An 18,769-nucleotide genomic window follows, 5' to 3' on the forward strand; every position below is an offset into this window, starting at 1 on the left:
GTGCACTAAGCCCCACCTTTCCAACAAAAAGGTTGGTTTAACCTTTGAAGAAAGTTTTGCTTAAATCATTAGGCCTACATTTTAAATACTTGGTCATTACAATTTAAACAATTTAAAAAAAAACATTTCATAGTGCCCTTAAAATAATAATTTATTACAATTTTAAAATAAATTAAGTTAAATTGTATACGTTTCATGATTTCAATTAATTACACATGTTTTTGATGACTAAAATTTTATTTAACCATTAAAATGGGAGTCCAGAAAAATGAAAACAAAATAAAACAGAATTTGGAATGTGGGGAAAAATAAAACGGATTTCATATTTCATGATTACTATCATCTTCTGCTCCATATGGTGTGACATCACGTACCAATATCAATCCTTGGGCTGACACGTGAGAACTGTAATGGGAAAAGATGCACATACTCTTGACACCTGGTTTTGTTATAGTTTTATATAGTTATATGGTTTTATATAGTTATGTTATGGTTTTTTTTTTTGCCAAATTGGTTTGGAACAGTTGTTGAATAAACAAGTGAACTGACAAATTATGCCCGTCTATATATTTGATTGACAGTTTTATTGATCACCGAGATAGCATTGACTTGGAATGAAGTTGGTTCAATATAAAAATACATTAAAAAAAATAGCTTAGATGTAGTAAACTACTTTTGCCATATCGCTGTAGCTTTAGCTTGCTACATTTCCCAGAGTGGTAGCTTCAGTGTAGTGCTACATTTAATGTAGAGTAACTGCTAGCTTAGCTCACTACATTTTCTAAGTAGCTTGCCCAACACTGTGTATATGTTTCATATGTGAACGTCCCGGGTTACGTATGTAACCCTAGTTCCCCGAAGGGACGGACGCTGCGTGTAATCGCAGTGGGAACGCCCTCAGCGTGACGCGTCTGAAGCATGAATGAAATCAGTCAATGGAGAGAATGAGCGTACGGCGAGTGACGTCATCGACCAGAAAGCTATAAATATCCCCTGAGTACACAATACGCCAGCTTAAAAGTTACTGAAGCAACGACCCAAGGGGATGCCGAGAGTATGGCAGGACACGCAGCGTCCGTCCCTTCGGGGAACTAGGGTTACATACGTAACCCGGGACGTTCCCCTTCAGGGACTACCGCTGCGTGTAATCGCAGTGGGAACGCAATACCCACATCCCCATACGACCAAATCCCCGTCGTGAGTCATTAGGAGACACAAACCGACGAGAGAGACTGAGCCCCGGGAGTGGAGCTAAGATCGAGGGAATAAAATCTAACGAAAGTGTGCGGTGAGGACCAGCCTGCCGCATCACAAACGTCCTGAAGAGAAGCGCCTGAAAGAAGAGCTGTAGAAGCAGCCATACTCCGGGTGGAATGAGCCCTTACAGCCAAAGGTGAAGGCTGATGGGCCGAACCATAAGCAAGTGGGATGGCCTCGACCACCCACTTGCTCATCCTTTGCCTAGATGCAGGACACCCTTTCTCAGGTGACCCAAACAGACGAACAGTCGTTCCGATCTCCTCCACAGGGCAGCTCTGTGGACGTAAGCATCTAAAACCCAAACTGGGCACAGCAAATTAATTTTCTCCTGGTCTGACGTCAGAAAAGGCGGAGGACAGAAAACCTGCAGAACTATAGGTCTAACAGAAACAGTTGGAACCTTAGGAACATAACCTGGTCTCGGAAAGAGAAAGGCCTTAACCAACCAGGAGCAAATTCCAGGCACGAGGGAGCCACCGAAAGTGCTTGAATATCTCCAATTCTTTTTAGAGATGAGATAGCGAGAAGAAGGATAGTCTTAAGAGTAAGAAACTTTTCCGAAACTTCCTCGATGGGCTCGAAAGGAGCAAGGGAGAGACCTTCTAAGATGATGGCCAGATCCCAAGCTGGTACCCTCGTGCGAACTGCAGGCCTCAGCCTCAAGGTGCCACGAAGGAAGCGAGACATAAGTGGGTGTTTCCCGAGGGAACCTCCACTTGAAGGGGTGTGGTAAGCAGCTAAGGCCGCCACATACACCTTCAGTGTGGAGTGGGATAACCCTGTGGAGAGACGGTCCTGCAGGAAATCCAGCACTGTACCAACCGGGCAGTTAACTGGGTCCTGCTGGCGCTCTCCACACCAAGAGGTGAAAAGTTTCCACCTCGCGGCATATAACTTCCTCGTGGAGAGAGCTCTGGATCAGAGGATGGTCTCAACGACCTCAGCCGAGAGACCAGAATCTATGAGCTGGGCCCCCTCAGAGGCCAAGCCCACAGCCTCCATAGCTCTAGACGGGGGTGAAGGATCGACCCACTCGCCTGAGAGAGCAGATCTCTCCTGATCGGTATCTCTAGGGGAGAGCCGTCGAGGAGAGACACTAGGTCCGCAAACCATACCCGGGCCGACCAGAACGGGGCTATTAGCAGGAGACTGAGCCCGTCCCGGCGAACCCTCTCCAGAACTCCTGGGAGCAGAGCGATCGGGGAAAAAGCATACAAGCGTGACCTCGGCCACGGATGTACCATCGCATCCAACCCCAGCGGGGCTGGATGGCTGAGAGAGAACCACAGCGGGCAGTGTGATTTTTCTCGAGAAGCAAATAGGTCTACCTCGGCAAGACCGAAATGTTTCCATAGGAGTTCCACCACCTCGGGGTGAAGACTCCATTCCCCGGGCCTTGGCCCCTGTCTTGACAGGATGTCTGCCCCCTGATTTAAATACCCCGGGAGATAAATAGCTCTCAGAGAAAGAATTTTCCCCTGGGACCATAGAAGGATCTGACGTGCCAGTTTGTAAAGCGGGCGAGAACGCAAACCCCCCTGATGGTTGATATAAGAAACCACCGATGTGTTGTCTGTCCGGACAAGAACATGGTGGCCCCTTAGGTCTGGGAGGAAGTGTTTCAGAGCCTGAAACACCGCCAACATCTCTAGGCAGTTTAAGTGCCATAGATGATGATGGTCCTCCCACAGACCCTGAGCCGGGCGACCATCCATGATCGCCCCCCAACCCGTGAGAGAGGCATCTGTCATTAGCATTACGCGACGACAAGGAGCTCCTAACACAGGGCCTTGGGACAGAAACCAAGGATCTTTCCACATGATCAGGGTGTGATGACACCGTCGCGAACTCACGATCATGTGAAGCGGATTTCCCCTCGGGGAGAATCCCTTGGTCCTGAGCCACCACTGTAACAGTCTCATGTGCAAGAGGCCAAGAGGTATCACGTTGGACGCAGCTGCCATGAGACCTAACAGTCTCTCGAACTGTTTTACAGTGGATGACTGGCCTAGCTTGACCTGATCTACTGCAGCGAGAATCAAAGCAATACGAGCAGGTGACAATCGTGCCTGCATCGTCGTTGAATCCCACACTACACCTAGAAAAGTGGTTCTCTGTAATGGAGAAAGAACACTCTTTTTGGCGTTGAGCCTCAGCCCCAGTCACTTGATATGAGCAAGAACGACATCTCGGTGCCGAACCGCCTGTTGTTCCGATTGAGCTAGAATCAAGCAATCGTCTATATAGTACAGAAAGCGGATGCCCTGTAACCTCAGCGGGGCTATAGCAGCATCCATACACTTCGTGAATGTTCGGGGTGACAGTGCTAGGCCGAACGGAAGAACCCGACATTGGTACGCTTCGCCCCCGAAAGCGAACCTCAGGAACTTCCTTTGTTGAGGGAGGATAGATACATGGAAGTAAACGTCCTTTAGATCTATCATGACAAACCAGTCCTCGGATCTGATTTGAACATCCCCAGTGACAGACACAGGGCCCTGTAACGTACTGGCAGGGAACAGCTGGTCTGGGCACTCCACAACCCTCCTCGGAGGGGGCGAGCGTCCCTCGGGAAATTGCTCGCCGAGTCTCTCTACGCCCTGTGAAGGCAGGGTTAGTAGAGCAGACCCCTGAGGGCATCGGAAAAGACAGGGCACCGTGTTCTTGTGCAGTGAACTCAGGTCTTTCACGATAGGGACCACCCTCAGAGTCCTGACGTTCAGCACGTCAGGACTTTTTTTTTTTCGATGAAGTAGTATCCTAACTCCCTGCTGGGTGGGGGACCCATTCCGCCAGGAACTCTACTAAGGGAACCAGCCTCTCGAGGCTGGCCTCTGGATGAACATCCCGAGTGAGAGACACAGCGCCCTGTAACATAATGGCAGGGAACAGCTGGTCTGAGCACTCCACAACCCTCCTCGGAGGGGGCGAGCGTCCCTCGGGAAATCGCTCGCCGAGTCTCTCTACGCCCTGTATAGGCAGGGTTAGTAGAACAGACCCCTGAAGGCATCGAGAAAGACAGGGCACCGTGTTTGTGTGCGGTGAACTCAAGTTTTTCCCGATGGGGCCCACCCTCAGAGTCCTGACGTTCAGCCCGTCAGGACTTTTTCGACGCGGCCTTTCTGGCGACAATGACTGTCCTCAGATCAGTCCTGCCCCGAGAAGGCCGCGCCGGAGAGCGCCCCGCCTCGTCCCTCCAGTTTCTCTGCAGGGGGGCACGAGACGTGACACTCCGCTTCTGCTGTGCTCTTTTGGAAGACGAACTCGACGAAAGATTTTGCTCTGGTTGAACATTCTGTGTGACAGACACAGTGCCCTGTAACGGCGCACCAGCAGGGAACGACTGGTCTGAACACACTAGAACCCTCCTTAGAGGCGGCGAGCGTCCCTCGGGAAAGCACTCGCCAGACCCTTCTACGCCCTGTTTCGGCAGGGTTAGTAGGACGGGCCCCTGAGGGCGCTGGGAGAGACAGGGCACCCTTAAGGGAGATGAACGCAAGTCTCTCTCGGCGGGGACCCCCCTCAGATTTTCCTTTGAGCAGGTCGGCCTGAAAAGCCTGCATAAAAGTCATCGTATGCAAACATGCAGCCGCCTGCCCAGCCACCGAGTAAGGCTTGCCCACCAGCACAGAGGTATATTTATTTATTTATTTATTTTTTGGTGGAAGGGCCGGTGCTTTTAAGTGAAGACGATGAAGCAGGAGAGAGATAGCTCGCGAGCGTCTCCTCCGCCTACAGTATCGTCACATAACCAGCAGATTTAGCACCAACAATGTTACCATAAGCATTGGACTGATTCGTGTAAATTTTGCTTGAAACCGGTCTAACCCAGGTCTTTGAAACCTCAGCATGAAGATCTGGGAAGAACGGTAAGCACCGGGGAGAAGGTTGAGGTCGTGCAGACAGAAATCTATCATCTAGTTTGCTTTTAATTCTAGAAACCTGTCTATCAGCTGGCCACTCGATACTGGTTTTTTTTTTTTTTTCAGCTTTTCAACAGCCCGAGATAACACATCCATCAAACCTTCTTCATTTGCAGTATAATGTGATAAACTAGTTTCCTCTGATGCAAAACTTTCGACATCCAGCTCCTCAGAACTGGAAAATCTCAATTCAACATCATCATGTGCCTCCACCCGGGCAGAAGTAACCGCCGCAGCGCGTGCTTCCAGAGCCGAGTGAGAGGCACTAGATCTCGGCGGAGATAGCTGAGATAGGGCGGAGCCCGTCTCAACGTCGCCAGTGAGATCCATCTGCGAGCCCCAAGACAAGCGCCGCCGCTCTGCCTCAACAGAAGCGGGACCCGAGCCTCGGGGAGCTCGCCGCAAATCACTCTCCTCGAAGAGCGATCGCCGCGAGCGCAGAGTTCTCAAGGGAAAACGCTCGCAATGCTGACAATCGACTCCCTCGAGAGCCGACTGGGCATTGCTGCACTCCCAAACAAGCCACACATAGCTCGTGTAAATCCCCACCTGTGATGTACCGAGTACAGGGGGGAACACACTTCTTATACTGCTCGCTCATATTGGTTTTTTTATATAAAATATATATTGTGAAAACTCCTGACAAAACAGACAAACACAATCGACAGATTCAGACACACACAGAGCTGCTGAAGTAACTAAAAGCTGGCGTATTGTGTACTCAGGGGATATTTATAGCTTCCTGGTCGATGACGTCACTCGCCGTACGCTCATTCTCTCCATTGACTGATTTCATTCATGCTTCTGACGCGTCACGCTGAGGGCGTTCCCACTGCGATTACACGCAGCGGTAGTCCCTGAAGGGGAACAGTCATCTCAATCTTTGAGCATCATCCATATTTACCAAATCAATCTCTGGTTTTATCTTACAAAACAAAAAAATCACGCTGTTCACAATAAAATGGACAGTAGAAAACAAAATGCAATTCATTTTCTATATCATTCAAACAACACATGGGACAGATTGGTTTTTCCTCTTCCAAATTAACATATCGGGCCCTATTTTAACGATCTGAAACGCAAGTGTCAAAGCGCAAAGCGCAAGTAACTTTGTGGGCGGATCCCGGCGCTGTTGCTATTTTCCCGGCGGGATAAATGCCTCTTGCGCCTGGCGCAAATCTAAAAGGGGTTGGTCTGAAGTAGCTTCATTATTCATAGGTGTGGTTTGGGCGTAACGTGAAATAAACCAATCAGAGCGTCATCTCACATTCCCTTTAAGAGCAGGTGCGCATGTTGCATGGCGGATTGCTATTATAATGGCGGATTTACCAGGCGCGCGCCAGGAGCGGTTCACAGCTGAGGAGACCGACGTTCTTGTCAGGACCGTGAAAGACAGAGAAGTGACGTTGTATGGGGATGGGAGAAACCCACCCAAATCAGCGTCGGTTAAACAGGCGTAGGTGGAAAAAAACTGAATTTTTTACATCTTCATGGACACCACAATGATTTCCCTCATGTGTTAATATTTTTCCTTGTTATAATGTATGATTTGCAAAAATAAAAAATGCTGCATCTGTGTTGATGAGAGAATCAAAGTGTATGTGCGTTGTGCACCCGCTACATTATGGCCAAGCATGCGCGCTTAAAATAGCATTATGAACAACGCGCAACGCGCCACTGACTTTAGACTAGGCTTTTTCTGGTCAGTGGCGCAATTGTTTTATAGAACAGCAAAATAGCATGAGGGAAAGTTTGCGCCGGAACACTCCTCCTCTTTGCGCTGAACCCCCCCGGGGAGCGCAAGTGTATTTCTCAGTTAACCGACGTGTGTCTGTGGAGGGAAAAGTCCGCTTTGCGCGAGTGCAAAATAGGAATGATACATGCGTCAGTGTACAAAGTCATTTGCGCCGGGTGCAAGATAGAGCCCATCGTCCTGTTTCAACAGTCAAAGGTAAAACACCAGATCTCACTTGAGCACACAGAGATCTTTGGCTTTTGGACAAGTTATACAACATAATTCTCTGTGCCATATTCTGGTTTTACATTCTGGTAGTACAAATGTTGTTAATTCAACTGGAGGGTGACTGAAAGAACTTCATTATATCCTTTAGATTTAGATCACTTAACAGAGACTAAGAGTAGTATACTGTACATTACTTTAGGCCAGTGGTCCTCTGTTCTGGTTTGTTTTATATAAATATTAAATTATACATATTAATATTCATATATAAATATTGTTAAAGGATGCCTGCCAGGCAGCATATCATTGGTGACTGTTGCACTACTGCAGACCTATACATTGTACAAAAGGAATCAGCTTTGCTGGGCAGAGACATCTTTACAATTATATGATGGTCCGGTCAGTACAGCTCAGTGTGCGCATCCTGTCTTGTCTGTAGCTGCAAGTTCCGTAAACAGACTGGGATGTGCAAGAGGATTTGTGCATCATGTCAAAATTCTGCCTGAGGTTCAGCCCATTCAGCAGAAACTGAGGTGGCTACCTTTCAAAATCCACGATGTGGAGTCCAAGGAATTACAGAAGCTTGTACAACAGGATGTAATTGAGCCTGTGGATGCACCTGAGTGGGTCTCCCCGATAGTGGGAACCCTAAACCTAACCCTAACCAGAAAAAAGATAGGGGGATTCGGCCTAATAAATTCGGCCTAATAAATCCATCGTAGTGGACAGTTTTCCTCTTCCACATAGGGAGGAGATGTTTGCAAACGTGTGGAGCAACAGTGTTTTCCACATTATACCTCCAATGCGCATACCATCAGGTTGTGTTGCATGGGGACAGTTATAACCTTACTGCGTTTATCATGCACAATGGGTTATTTTTTATTTTAAAAGGGTTCCATATGGACTGGTCTCAGCTCCAAGCTGCTTCCAGAGGATGATGTCTGAAATCCTTTTAAAGGTCAGTCTGGAGTTCATTGCTACTTAGCTTTTGAGGTTTTTGTACGTTTGTTTGTACATCAGTCAACAATAGGGAGTTATCTTGCTTTTCACTTTAGAATACTGATCCAAATAATTAGTAGTTCATTTAGAAGAAAGTAGTAACACTTGAGTCATTACTATCCAAAGCCTTACAAAAACCTCAAAATCTTACAATTATTTCAGTCATTACTAGAGAGTTATCATGTTTTTCACTTTGATCCAAATAATTACTAATTCCTTCTGAAGGATTTGGTAATACTTGAGTCATTACCAGAGGGTTACCATGATCTTCACTTTACAATTAATTATACATTATGCATTATTCGTGTTAATTGTGAACCTGTATATTAGTAGTTCTTAGTAGTCCTCTGGCAGGTATGAAAAATTATAGTAGTTACTGATGAGCTAATAGTGAACTACCACATTCAACTGAGCGCTATTACTTACTAATTCATTAATAAGTGTTTCTTGTTAGTTAATAGTAGTTACTAGAATGTTAATAGTGCTTTACTCATTTGTTCCTGTGTGGTTATTAATTAATGACGGAACAGCATCTCACCTGGCACCTGCACTCGCTCCAAGCGGAACACAGGAGTCCAGTGAATTGCCATTGTTTGGCTCTGGGAATACAGAACCAGCAGAGGGTGAACAACCTGCTGTAGTTGCACGGCCTGCTCGGAGTAGGTGTGCGCCTGCATGGATTATGTGATGTAAAATGTCAAATTTAATGCCTTACTTGTATACCATATGTGTCTATGGTGTATAAAGAAAAACAACGTTATAGCTGTTCTGTGAATATTGTGCAAGTATTGTCTGTGAGGGTGAAATTGAGTGTTTAGTAATTGCACTATGTGACTATTTGTTCTACAAGGTTCTGATTTCAATTCACACTGTTTAAATATTAGAAATTCAATGGTAACTACTAATTTGTGCCTTTACTTTTACTAGCAGGTTATTAACAGTTAAATTAGTCAGAAGTGCCATTATTAACAGACTTTGTGAATTGTGTGTGCCTGCAACTGATTGTAAGTATCTTTACGTCATTATTGATAACAATAGGTTACTGTTGTAACCCCGGTTCTCTGTCTCTGTCTCTGTCCGGGTGTGGGTGATAAATCTCCCCGTTCGCTTGGGACAATAGGTCTGTGCGCTGGGGGAGGCGTCACGGCTGGGCGTATAACAGAGGAATTATCTCCGCCAGCCATGGTGCTTTGGGCCACCTGGGTGCTATCAGAAGGAGAGACAGGCCCTGCTCTCTCACCCTGGCCAGTGTGGGAATTATCAGGCACAGGGGAGGAAAAGCATACAGCAGCACTTTGGGCCATGGGTGTGCCAGTGAATCTACCCCAAGGGTTGCGTCCATGTCCTTTAGCGAGAAGAACATAGGACAATGGTAGTTTTCGTGCAAGGCAAATAGATCTACGGTTGCCTGTCAATCTCATCCATATCATACCCACTATCTGAGGATGGAGGCGCCAATCTCCATAAATTCTGGTCCCCCTTGATAGAAGGTCGGCGCCTCTGTTCAGAATGCCTGGAACATGAGTCGCGCGTAACGACAGGAAAAAACATCTGCTCCACACCAAAAGCTTGTGAGCTAGAGCATGAAGTTTTGACGAGCGCACACCGCCCTGACGGTTGATATAAGCCACTGCCGTGGTATTGTCGGAGCGTACGAGCACATGATCTGAGCACATGTCCCTGTAGGCGAGGCAGAAAATGAATCAGAGCTTTCCATATGGTCATAAGCTCTAAATAATTTATGTGCGCTGAACGTAGTTTGCTCGGCCACAAACCGTTCACCGTTCTGCCTTCCTGGGTGGCAACCCAGCCTGTTAAGGACGCATCTGTCGTCACAACTTTCCGCATCATAACCGTCCCCAGAGGGGTTCCCTGTGCGTAAAAGTCTGTGCTCTTCCAGTGGCGCAAAGCTGCAGAGCAGGAACGAGTCACCGTTACAGAGCGGCAAAGATCGTGTAACAGGCTGAAATGTAGTGACAAAACCCATTTCATGAAAGCTCTCATTCTCAGGAGTCCCAGCGGCAAAACCTGGATAGATGAAGCCATAAGACCCTGCAGCCTGAGACATGTACAATATTGTACTTTTCTGAACTGCGACAGGCAGTGTTCATTAGAGGGAGAACGCGCTCTTGAGATAAACGTGCTCGCATGGAGACTGAGTTCAACTCCAAGCCCAGGAAAATCACAGTCTGACTGGGTGTAAAAATGCTCTTGTTCACAATCACCATGAACCGAGAGATGTGATGTGCGCAAGCACACGGCAGGTGTCCTGCAACACTTTCTCCTTTGATTTGGCTATAATGAGCCAATCATCTATGTATGTCAAAATCCTCAGACCTGACATTCTCATGGGTGCTAAGCCCGCCTCCACACACAGACAGAAACTTCGATGGCTTAACGAGAGCCCGAACAGCAGAACTGTGAATTCGTAACGTGCCTTAGTAGGCGAAATGAAGAAATTTCCTGTGTGGCGGATAAATGCTTATTTGGAAGAAAGCATCTTTCAGATCGACCGATGTGAACCAGTCGTTCCGTTTTATGGCGCGGGCGAGCGAGCCATGTGTTAACATTCTGAAATTGTATTATCCTCAAATGTTTGTTCAACACACGGAGGTCCAAGATTGGGTGGAGAGAGCCGTCCTTCTTTGGGACCAGGAAATAACGAGAATAAAATACCTAATTTATCAGATTGGGGGGCACCACCTAAATCGCTCCCTTGTTTAGAAGGGAAGATATTTCCTCTTTCAGAATTTGTATGAGAAGAGAGAACGCCATTGAAATGCGGGGGTTTCATAGCAAACTGCAGTCTGTAGGCCTGGATTATTATGTGCGTCACCCACTCGCGAGCCGAATCGGTTTGCCAAGCCAATTCGTGACTCGCGAGTGTTCCCACCCGATTTTCTCTGTCTGCAGGGATATGATATATCTCTGCGGAGAGAGATCATCTCTCAGTAACGAATTCATTCGATTCTTTGTGTTTTTTGTGTTTTGTTTTGTTGTGGGGCCTTTCCTTGCCCTGAAGGAAATTCCGTCCCGTGACAGGGGGGTTAGGCAAATGCACAGGGGGCACCTGGCTTGGGGCCGCCTTCCTAGGAAGGCATAACTTGAAGGACTCATCCTCCTTCTTTTTGTCGTCACATCGTTGCTGCATCAATACGACGGAGGGGCCAAAGAGAGCCCGGCCAGGCTCTACCGAAGCACCCGCGATGCGCCTCTTCTCACTGTCAGGAAGGCCCGACAGGTTAAGCCAGAGCGTGCGCTCTCCCACCACAGAAAGCGCCATAGAGCGCCCGCAGGCTTGGACGACTTGACGAACATTACGGAGGACGAGGTCGTTAACCGTAAGGATCTCCTTCCACAAGGGTTGAGAAGGGGTTCCTTTTTCCTAGCTGTTGCCTTAATTCGTCCAAGATCTCCGCCTGGTAATCGGAGAGGAGGGAGGAGACGTTCAGGGTCCTGAGAGCTAAGGCTTAAGACTTTTAAGCGGCCTGGTGAACTGAGGCAGAAAAACGGTCCATCTTGTTAGGCAAGACTGGCTTAGGGGGAGCGAGCAGCCGCCCTGGACGGGGTTAAGGTGTGTGGCGATGGAGGGCTCGAAAGCAGGGGGTCACCCATGCCAAGAGCCGCCATATCCTTCACCTCAAGGCCCGTAAGACCGTGCTTGAGATCGAGTGGGTCGCCCCTGTTGTGCTTCGCACATGCTGGAAGGATGGGGAAGAGTTGTTTCCTAGGACCGGGAGGGGGTCCCAGCTCTTTCCCATCGTAAATGTCCCTTTCCTGGTCGGTGGCGCTCTGTGGAGCTGGCCACTCAATGTTGAGGCGAGCGGCCGCTTGCTCACACATTTCCAGGAGGATAGACTGAGGCAAGGCCACTGGGGCGTAGGCCTGAGGAACGCCAGAGGGCGGGATGGCCTCCTCGTCTTCTAAGAACCCAAGAAGGGCCGCGTTATCCTCATCGCCGGACCCGGCCGGTTCGTCGACGAGCGGGAGGTTGCCCGCGAAGATGTCCTCTTTGGGGAATGCAGGATTGGGCTGGTCAGCCCAGATAAGTGAAATAGCGCCCCGGGAGGCCCCCGGTAGCGCATCGTCCTCACCGTGTCCGCCATCCGAGTCAGAAAGGCCGTGCTCAGCGCACTAGGTCGCTGCGACTTTAAGACAGCGTCGCAAAAGCTTCTTGGGCAGCGTAAGGCACTGACTGAAATTCTCCGGGTTCTCCAAGGCTTCTTGAGCGTGTTTGAGGCCCAAGCAGACCACATAGAAAGAGTGAAGGTCCTTAGCGGCGATCAGCGCACCACACGCGGCCGGGCAGGCCCATGATAGGCTGTTCCCCAGAGAAGCGGCAGATTTAGACAGCGAAATACCGGTGAAAAACTCAGAAAAATCCGTGGGGGGCAGCTGTGGAAGGGGGAACAGGTGAGAAAAGCGAGAGCGCGGGCGGCTCCGGATGCAGAACACAGCTAATCAGGCTTAATACACAACTGTCACGTCTGGAGGAGGCTGATCTGGCGATTTGTCCTCCTGAAGACACGCAAGTGAGAAGTGTAAATCCAACTGAACTGTGTAAGTGCAGAGATCGTGAGAAGCAAATGTATTAACCCCCTGGGGTCGGTGGTCGCGCCGGCGATACCAGCTCACTTTTTTTCTTATCAGTGCAAAAGAGACTCAAAATACTCTGTTGATTTTGATCTTACATATAAGTGTTGTACATCATTAGATCCTGTTAAGTGTCTATTTTTTTTGTGGATACTCACAATAAAAACAAAGTGTTGTGCTTTTCGCCAAATAAAGAAAAAAAACATGATGCGAGTTCTGCGTTCTCTCTGTCAGTGAAGTCCATTTTGAAACGCGTCCGAAAATGAACTGTAACTCAGCGAATACTCAGTCAAACAGGAATACAGGCACACAGGCATGAAGCTTGAATTCTCGTCTTTTAAATGAAGGCAGACGGAAGCGCCCGCGTCCTCAGATCACTTGGACGTGGCTGTGGTTACAAGAGGTAAAAACGATATAAATACTGTTCGTTTTCTCACACAAACCGCTCGTTTCGTGTCTTAGGCCATCAATGTGTACTTACATTTACGAGTCATTAAGTCATGTTTAATTTGGACTTCTCTGTGCATGCTCTTTGAGGAAGTGACCATAGACCTGCATTATATGACTGACAGACAAGAACGGTTTGACCTAAAAATATCAAAATTGAAACTACTGCGGAAACAAATACACCTACATCTTGGATGCCCTTGAGGTAAGCTAAAACATATCAAAAATTTATTTCAAAGTGAACTATCCCTTTAATGAATGAACAGCACAGACGCGTGCTGTTGTTTACTACAGCTGTACAGCTCGCGTCTGTGCCGTTCATTCACACTCGACCAAGCTTTGACCAAACTATATTGCTAAAGCCTACTGAGATGAGTAAAAATAGACTAAAATATGTTGAAATAAAATGTCTTTGTATAAGCAACAAACTGCAAATTAACATTTATATGCTAATATATCATACACATGATATGTTACAGACTAAATATGAATGTTTAGACAAGATTTCGTTGATTAGTTTTTGGATAGATTATAAAGTTTTTACTGTAAAGAAGACTACTGCCACATCAAATAAGCTTTTGTTCGCCAATTTCTGCTCATAAGTTAAATATATAGTATGGGATGCTTTGTCAAAAATAAAGTAGGTATATTGAATTATCAACTAAGATGTTATTATAGTGTTTGTTCCAATATTCAAACTAATGAATCCTTACCTTTGAAATATGTATGATAAAATATACTATTTACAAAGAAAGACTACACTTGAAATATTCGTAAAATTACAATGGTTGTTGTAATTGTAACTTTTTTTTATGGTGTTTTAGTAGTGGCGATTTTGAGTAGAGGATACATATTCCAAAACTGTCTGAAAATACAGTATGAGAATTAACTACACAATTACTAGAAATGTTTACCTTGGATATTATACAATTTGCATGCATACAAAATTTGTGGAAAAAGAAAAAAAAATTCAAGACGTTTCCAACTCTAACTTTGAACCAATTCTATAGAATATATATATATATATATATATATATATATATTGTCACAGTCTTCGTCTGCACCTGTCTGTCTTAGTCATCTTCACTACACTTCCCAGAATCCTCCTCGTCTCCACACCTGTGTTCACTCCCTCACTTACCAGCCTGTCCCTCGTTATCATCATCAGTGTCACTTGTTTTCACCTTGTTATGTCTGATTCATGCTTGTATTTAGTTTGCTTCTGTTCAGTCTGTCCTGGTCGGTCGTTGAACATGTTACGTGTTTATGTGAGAGTTACCTTTTGCCTGTCAACCTGCCTGTACCTGTTTGTTGTTTTGGGAGATCTTAGTAAATGTTGGAATTGGAGATTTCTGTCTCAGCCTCTTCTTCATCCTGCACCATAACCCGTGACAGAACGACCGACCAAAACAACATGAACCCCGCAACACTTCTGGGGAATCTCCAGCCGAGTAGGCGGCCTCGTCTGATCCTCGTTCCCAGGAAGCCTGCACTTAACGCCAGTTCTGCCGAGCCCGCACTTCACGCCAGATCTGCCGAGCCCAAGGCAGTATGCGTCATGCCCGCCGCGTCTGAGACATTAAGTGTCATGCCTGCCCAGCCAGAGACGATTCACGTCCAGCCTGCCCAGCCAGAGACGATTCACGTCCAGCCTGCCCAGCCAGAGACGATTCACGTCCGGCCTGCCCAGCCAGAGACGATTCACGTCCGGCCTGCCCAGCCAGAGACGATTCACGTCCGGCCTGCCCAGCCAGAGACGATTCACGTCCGGCCTGCCCAGCCAGAGACGATTCACGTCCGGCCTGCCCAGCCAGAGACGATTCACGTCCGGCCTGCCCAGCCAGAGACGATTCACGTCCGGCCTGCCCAGCCAGAGACGATTCACGTCATGCCTGCCCAGCCTGAGACAGATCCGTCCTGCATCAAGCCTTCGCCGCTGGTTCCGTCCAGCCCGGAGACCCTTTCGCCGCTGGTTCCGTCCAGTCCAGAGACCCCTTCGCCGCTGGTTCCGTCCAGCCCAGAGACCCCTTCGCCGCTGGTTCCGTCCAGCCCAGAGACCCCTTCGCCGCTGGTTCCGTCCAGCCAGAGACCCCTTCGCCGCTGGTTCCGTCCAGCCCAGAGACCCCTTCGCCGCTGGTTCCGTCCAGCCCAGAGACCCCTTCGCCGCTGGTTCCGTCCAGCCCAGAGACCCCTTCGCCGCTGGTTCCGTCCAGCCCAGAGACCCCTTCACCGCTGGTTCCGTCCAGCCCAGAGACCCCTTCACCGCTGGTTCCGTCCAGCCCAGAGACCCCTTCACCGCTGGTTCCGTCCAGCCCAGAGAATAGTAATGACTCTGTCACTCTCCCCATTAAATTTTTTGGGGGGGGCCATAGGGCTCCGCCATGGCCGCCCGAAGGGCCTCCATCGCCATGGCCGCCCGAAGGGCCTCCATCGCCATGGCCACCCGAAGGGCCTCCATCGCCATGGCCGCCCGAAGGGTCCGCACCGCCATGGCCGCCCGAAGGGTCCGCACCGCCATGGCCGCCCGAAGGGTCTCCACCGCCCTGGCCACGCCCATGTCCTGCTCCGCCCTGGCCACGTCCTGCTCCGCCCTGGCCGCCTTCACGTCCTGCTCTGCCCTGGCCGCCTGCACGTCCTGCCCCGCCCTGGCCGCCTGCACTTCCTGATCCGCCCTGGAGGCTTCCCGTCCCAGTTTGGCCACGCCCTGGCCAGCCTTCAGGGCGCCCGCCCCCCCACCCCATTGATGTTCTACGGCGCGAGGTCGCGCCTTGTTGAAGGGGGGCGTTCTGTCACAGTCTTCGTCTGCACCTGTCTGTCTTAGTCATCTTCACTACACTTCCCAGAATCCTCCTCGTCTCCACACCTGTGTTCACTCCCTCACTTACCAGCCTGTCCCTCGTTATCATCATCAGTGTCACCTGTTTTCACCTTGTTATGTCTGATTCATGCTTGTATTTAGTTTGCTTCTGTTCAGTCTGTCCTGGTCGGTCGTTGAACATGTTACGTGTTTATGTGAGAGTTACCTTTTGCCTGTCAACCTGCCTGTACCTGTTTGTTGTTTTGGGAGATCTTAGTAAATGTTGGAATTGGAGATTTCTCTCAGCCTCTTCATCCTGCACCATAACCCGTGACATATATATATATATATTTCTTTTGTCTTCGCATTCTTTGGTACCCAGTGCCACACCTGTGTGAAAGGCTCATCATGCAGCTCATTATGCAGCTCATTATGCGGCTCATTATGCAGGTCATTGTCTTATCAGGTGCGAATCAGGGCATTATTCAGGATCCTCACAATCATTCACGCATATTGCCTTTCCAAACAAAAAGTGTCTTAATCTCCGCAGTACTTGAGCGAGCTCTTAAAGCATTATAGTCCTTCACGTCTATTGCGATCTCAAAATTCCGGCCAGTTGATAATACCTAGAATATCAAAATCGACTGCTGGCGGTAGATCCTTTTCCTATTTAGCACCAAAACTTTGCAACAGTCTTCCTACCATTGTCCCGGGAAGCAGACACACTCTGTCAGTTCAAAGCTAGACTAAAAACACATCTCTTTGACCTAGCATACACATAATACATTATAGACTTCTATAATTCAATGTTAGGCTGCATAGATTAGGTCAGCCGGAACTGGGAACACTTCCCTTAAATCTTGATGTACTCGTTACATCATAAGAAGAATGGCATCTACGCTAATTTTAGTGTCTTTGTTTATCCCAAGGTTTTCCCGCAAGCCTGCCGGATCCAGGCCGTATCCAGATCTGACGAAGGAGATTCGCCTGGACCCGATGACAATGCAGTGCTGAAGTGTCAACTATCCTCTCCCTATGGAGGATCTCTTTCCCACTCTACAGATAAAGCGTTGTGAATTCTGGTTCGCGTACCCCGAAGTGATAAAATAAAACAAAATTCTGTATCAAAATTTATAGGCAAGACAAGTAGTTTGTTTAGGCATGGGTTGTATGGAATTACAAACCTGCGCACATATTTTCAAAAGCACATAACTATAGAATAAATTCTGAATGTGCATGTGAACGCCGTCAGCGTTAATCACAGGTTCGCGTTTAAAGTCTGATCACTCATCACTGATCACTTCGACGGAGGTGAATCAATCAAAATTAACTTTAGCTGGAAATAACATTATTCAAGAACCGCTATAAAGCCAAAACAATCTCTGTTACCTTAAATTATATCTTTATCTCTGTAAAGCTGCTTTGAAACAATCCATTGTTAAAAGCGCTATATAAATGAAGATGACTTGACTTACAAAATTTAAATCAATGTATTGTTTTGTGTAAATGATTAGGCAGGATGATTTTCAGATCATTTTGAAGAAAAAACTCTAGGCGACAACATCCATTAGTCAAAAGTCTTGTGGACACATATTTAGTATGTGTTTTGTGGCCTTATTTCAGAAACTTTACATTTTAGTTTTTTCAATAACCATGCATAAACAATATTCTCTCAAAAATACAAACATGCACATACATGTTGCTCACATATTATGGTAGCCCTGTTTGTGCTAAATAGAGTGTAATTACACCTTTGCCATTAATATGTTTATAAGCAACTGAAAAAAGCATAAATGTCAGTGCATGTCAAAACATCTCAAGGACCCCAAAAACACCTTAGACCCCAGAGGGTTAAGGTAAAAGAGTAGCAAAACTTGAGAGCACGTAGATGTGAATTTGAGAACTTGTACAATAAATATTCGTATTTGTACGCTAAAATTTACACTCACAGCTCCAATGTGAAAACCTGTAAAATGCCCCTGAAAGGAGGGCTCTAGAGGACGCCATGCCTCTGGTAGAGTGAGCCCTCACAGCCATAGGTGAAGGCAAATTGCGCACCTGATAGGCCAGGGAAATAGCCTGAACAATCCAATTGCTGATGGTTTGTTTAGAGGCGGGGAGCCCCTTCCTGGGGGACCCGAAACACACCAGCAACTGGTCCGGCTTCCTCCACTGCGAAGACCGCTGAACATGGAACAGATGTCCAGTGCTCTGACAGGGCAGAGCAGATTAAGTCTTCCGTCTTTCGCCGTCACATGAGGTGGGGGATGAAACACCTGCAGAACCGTAGACCTCGCCATATTAGATGGCACCTTAGGGACGTAGCCCAAAATAGGGTGCAGGATGGCCTTTATTCTCCCAGGAGCAAACTCCAGGCACTGAGGAGACACTGAGAACGCCTGGAGCTCTCCTACCCTCTTAAGGGAGGAGATGGCAAGGAGAAAGGCCACCTTAAGAGTCAGGTTCTTGGCCTCAGCCGACTCCAGAGGCTCGAAAGGGGCCTCAACCAACCCTTCGAGAACCACTGCCAGGTCCCAGGTGGAAGCCCTGGTACGGGTCGCTGGTCTCATCCTCCAAGCCCCACAGGGGAAGCGTACGACCAGCTGATGTCTCCCCAGAGGTCCATCCCATCACTCAGAGGAGCATGGAAAGCCGCAATGGCAGCCACGTACACCTTGAGTGTGGACAGGGTAAGTCCAGCAGAGAAACGGTCTTGGAGGAACTCCAGTACTGAAACCACTGGGCAGTTAACTGGGTCCAATGCACGTTCTCTACACCAAGTGGAAAACA

Source organism: Rhinichthys klamathensis, unplaced genomic scaffold (genome assembly GCF_029890125.1).
Source record: "Rhinichthys klamathensis goyatoka isolate OS25496 unplaced genomic scaffold, OSU_Roscu_1.1 h1tg000133l_1, whole genome shotgun sequence".
In the NCBI taxonomy this organism is placed as follows: Eukaryota; Metazoa; Chordata; class Actinopteri; order Cypriniformes; family Leuciscidae; genus Rhinichthys; species Rhinichthys klamathensis.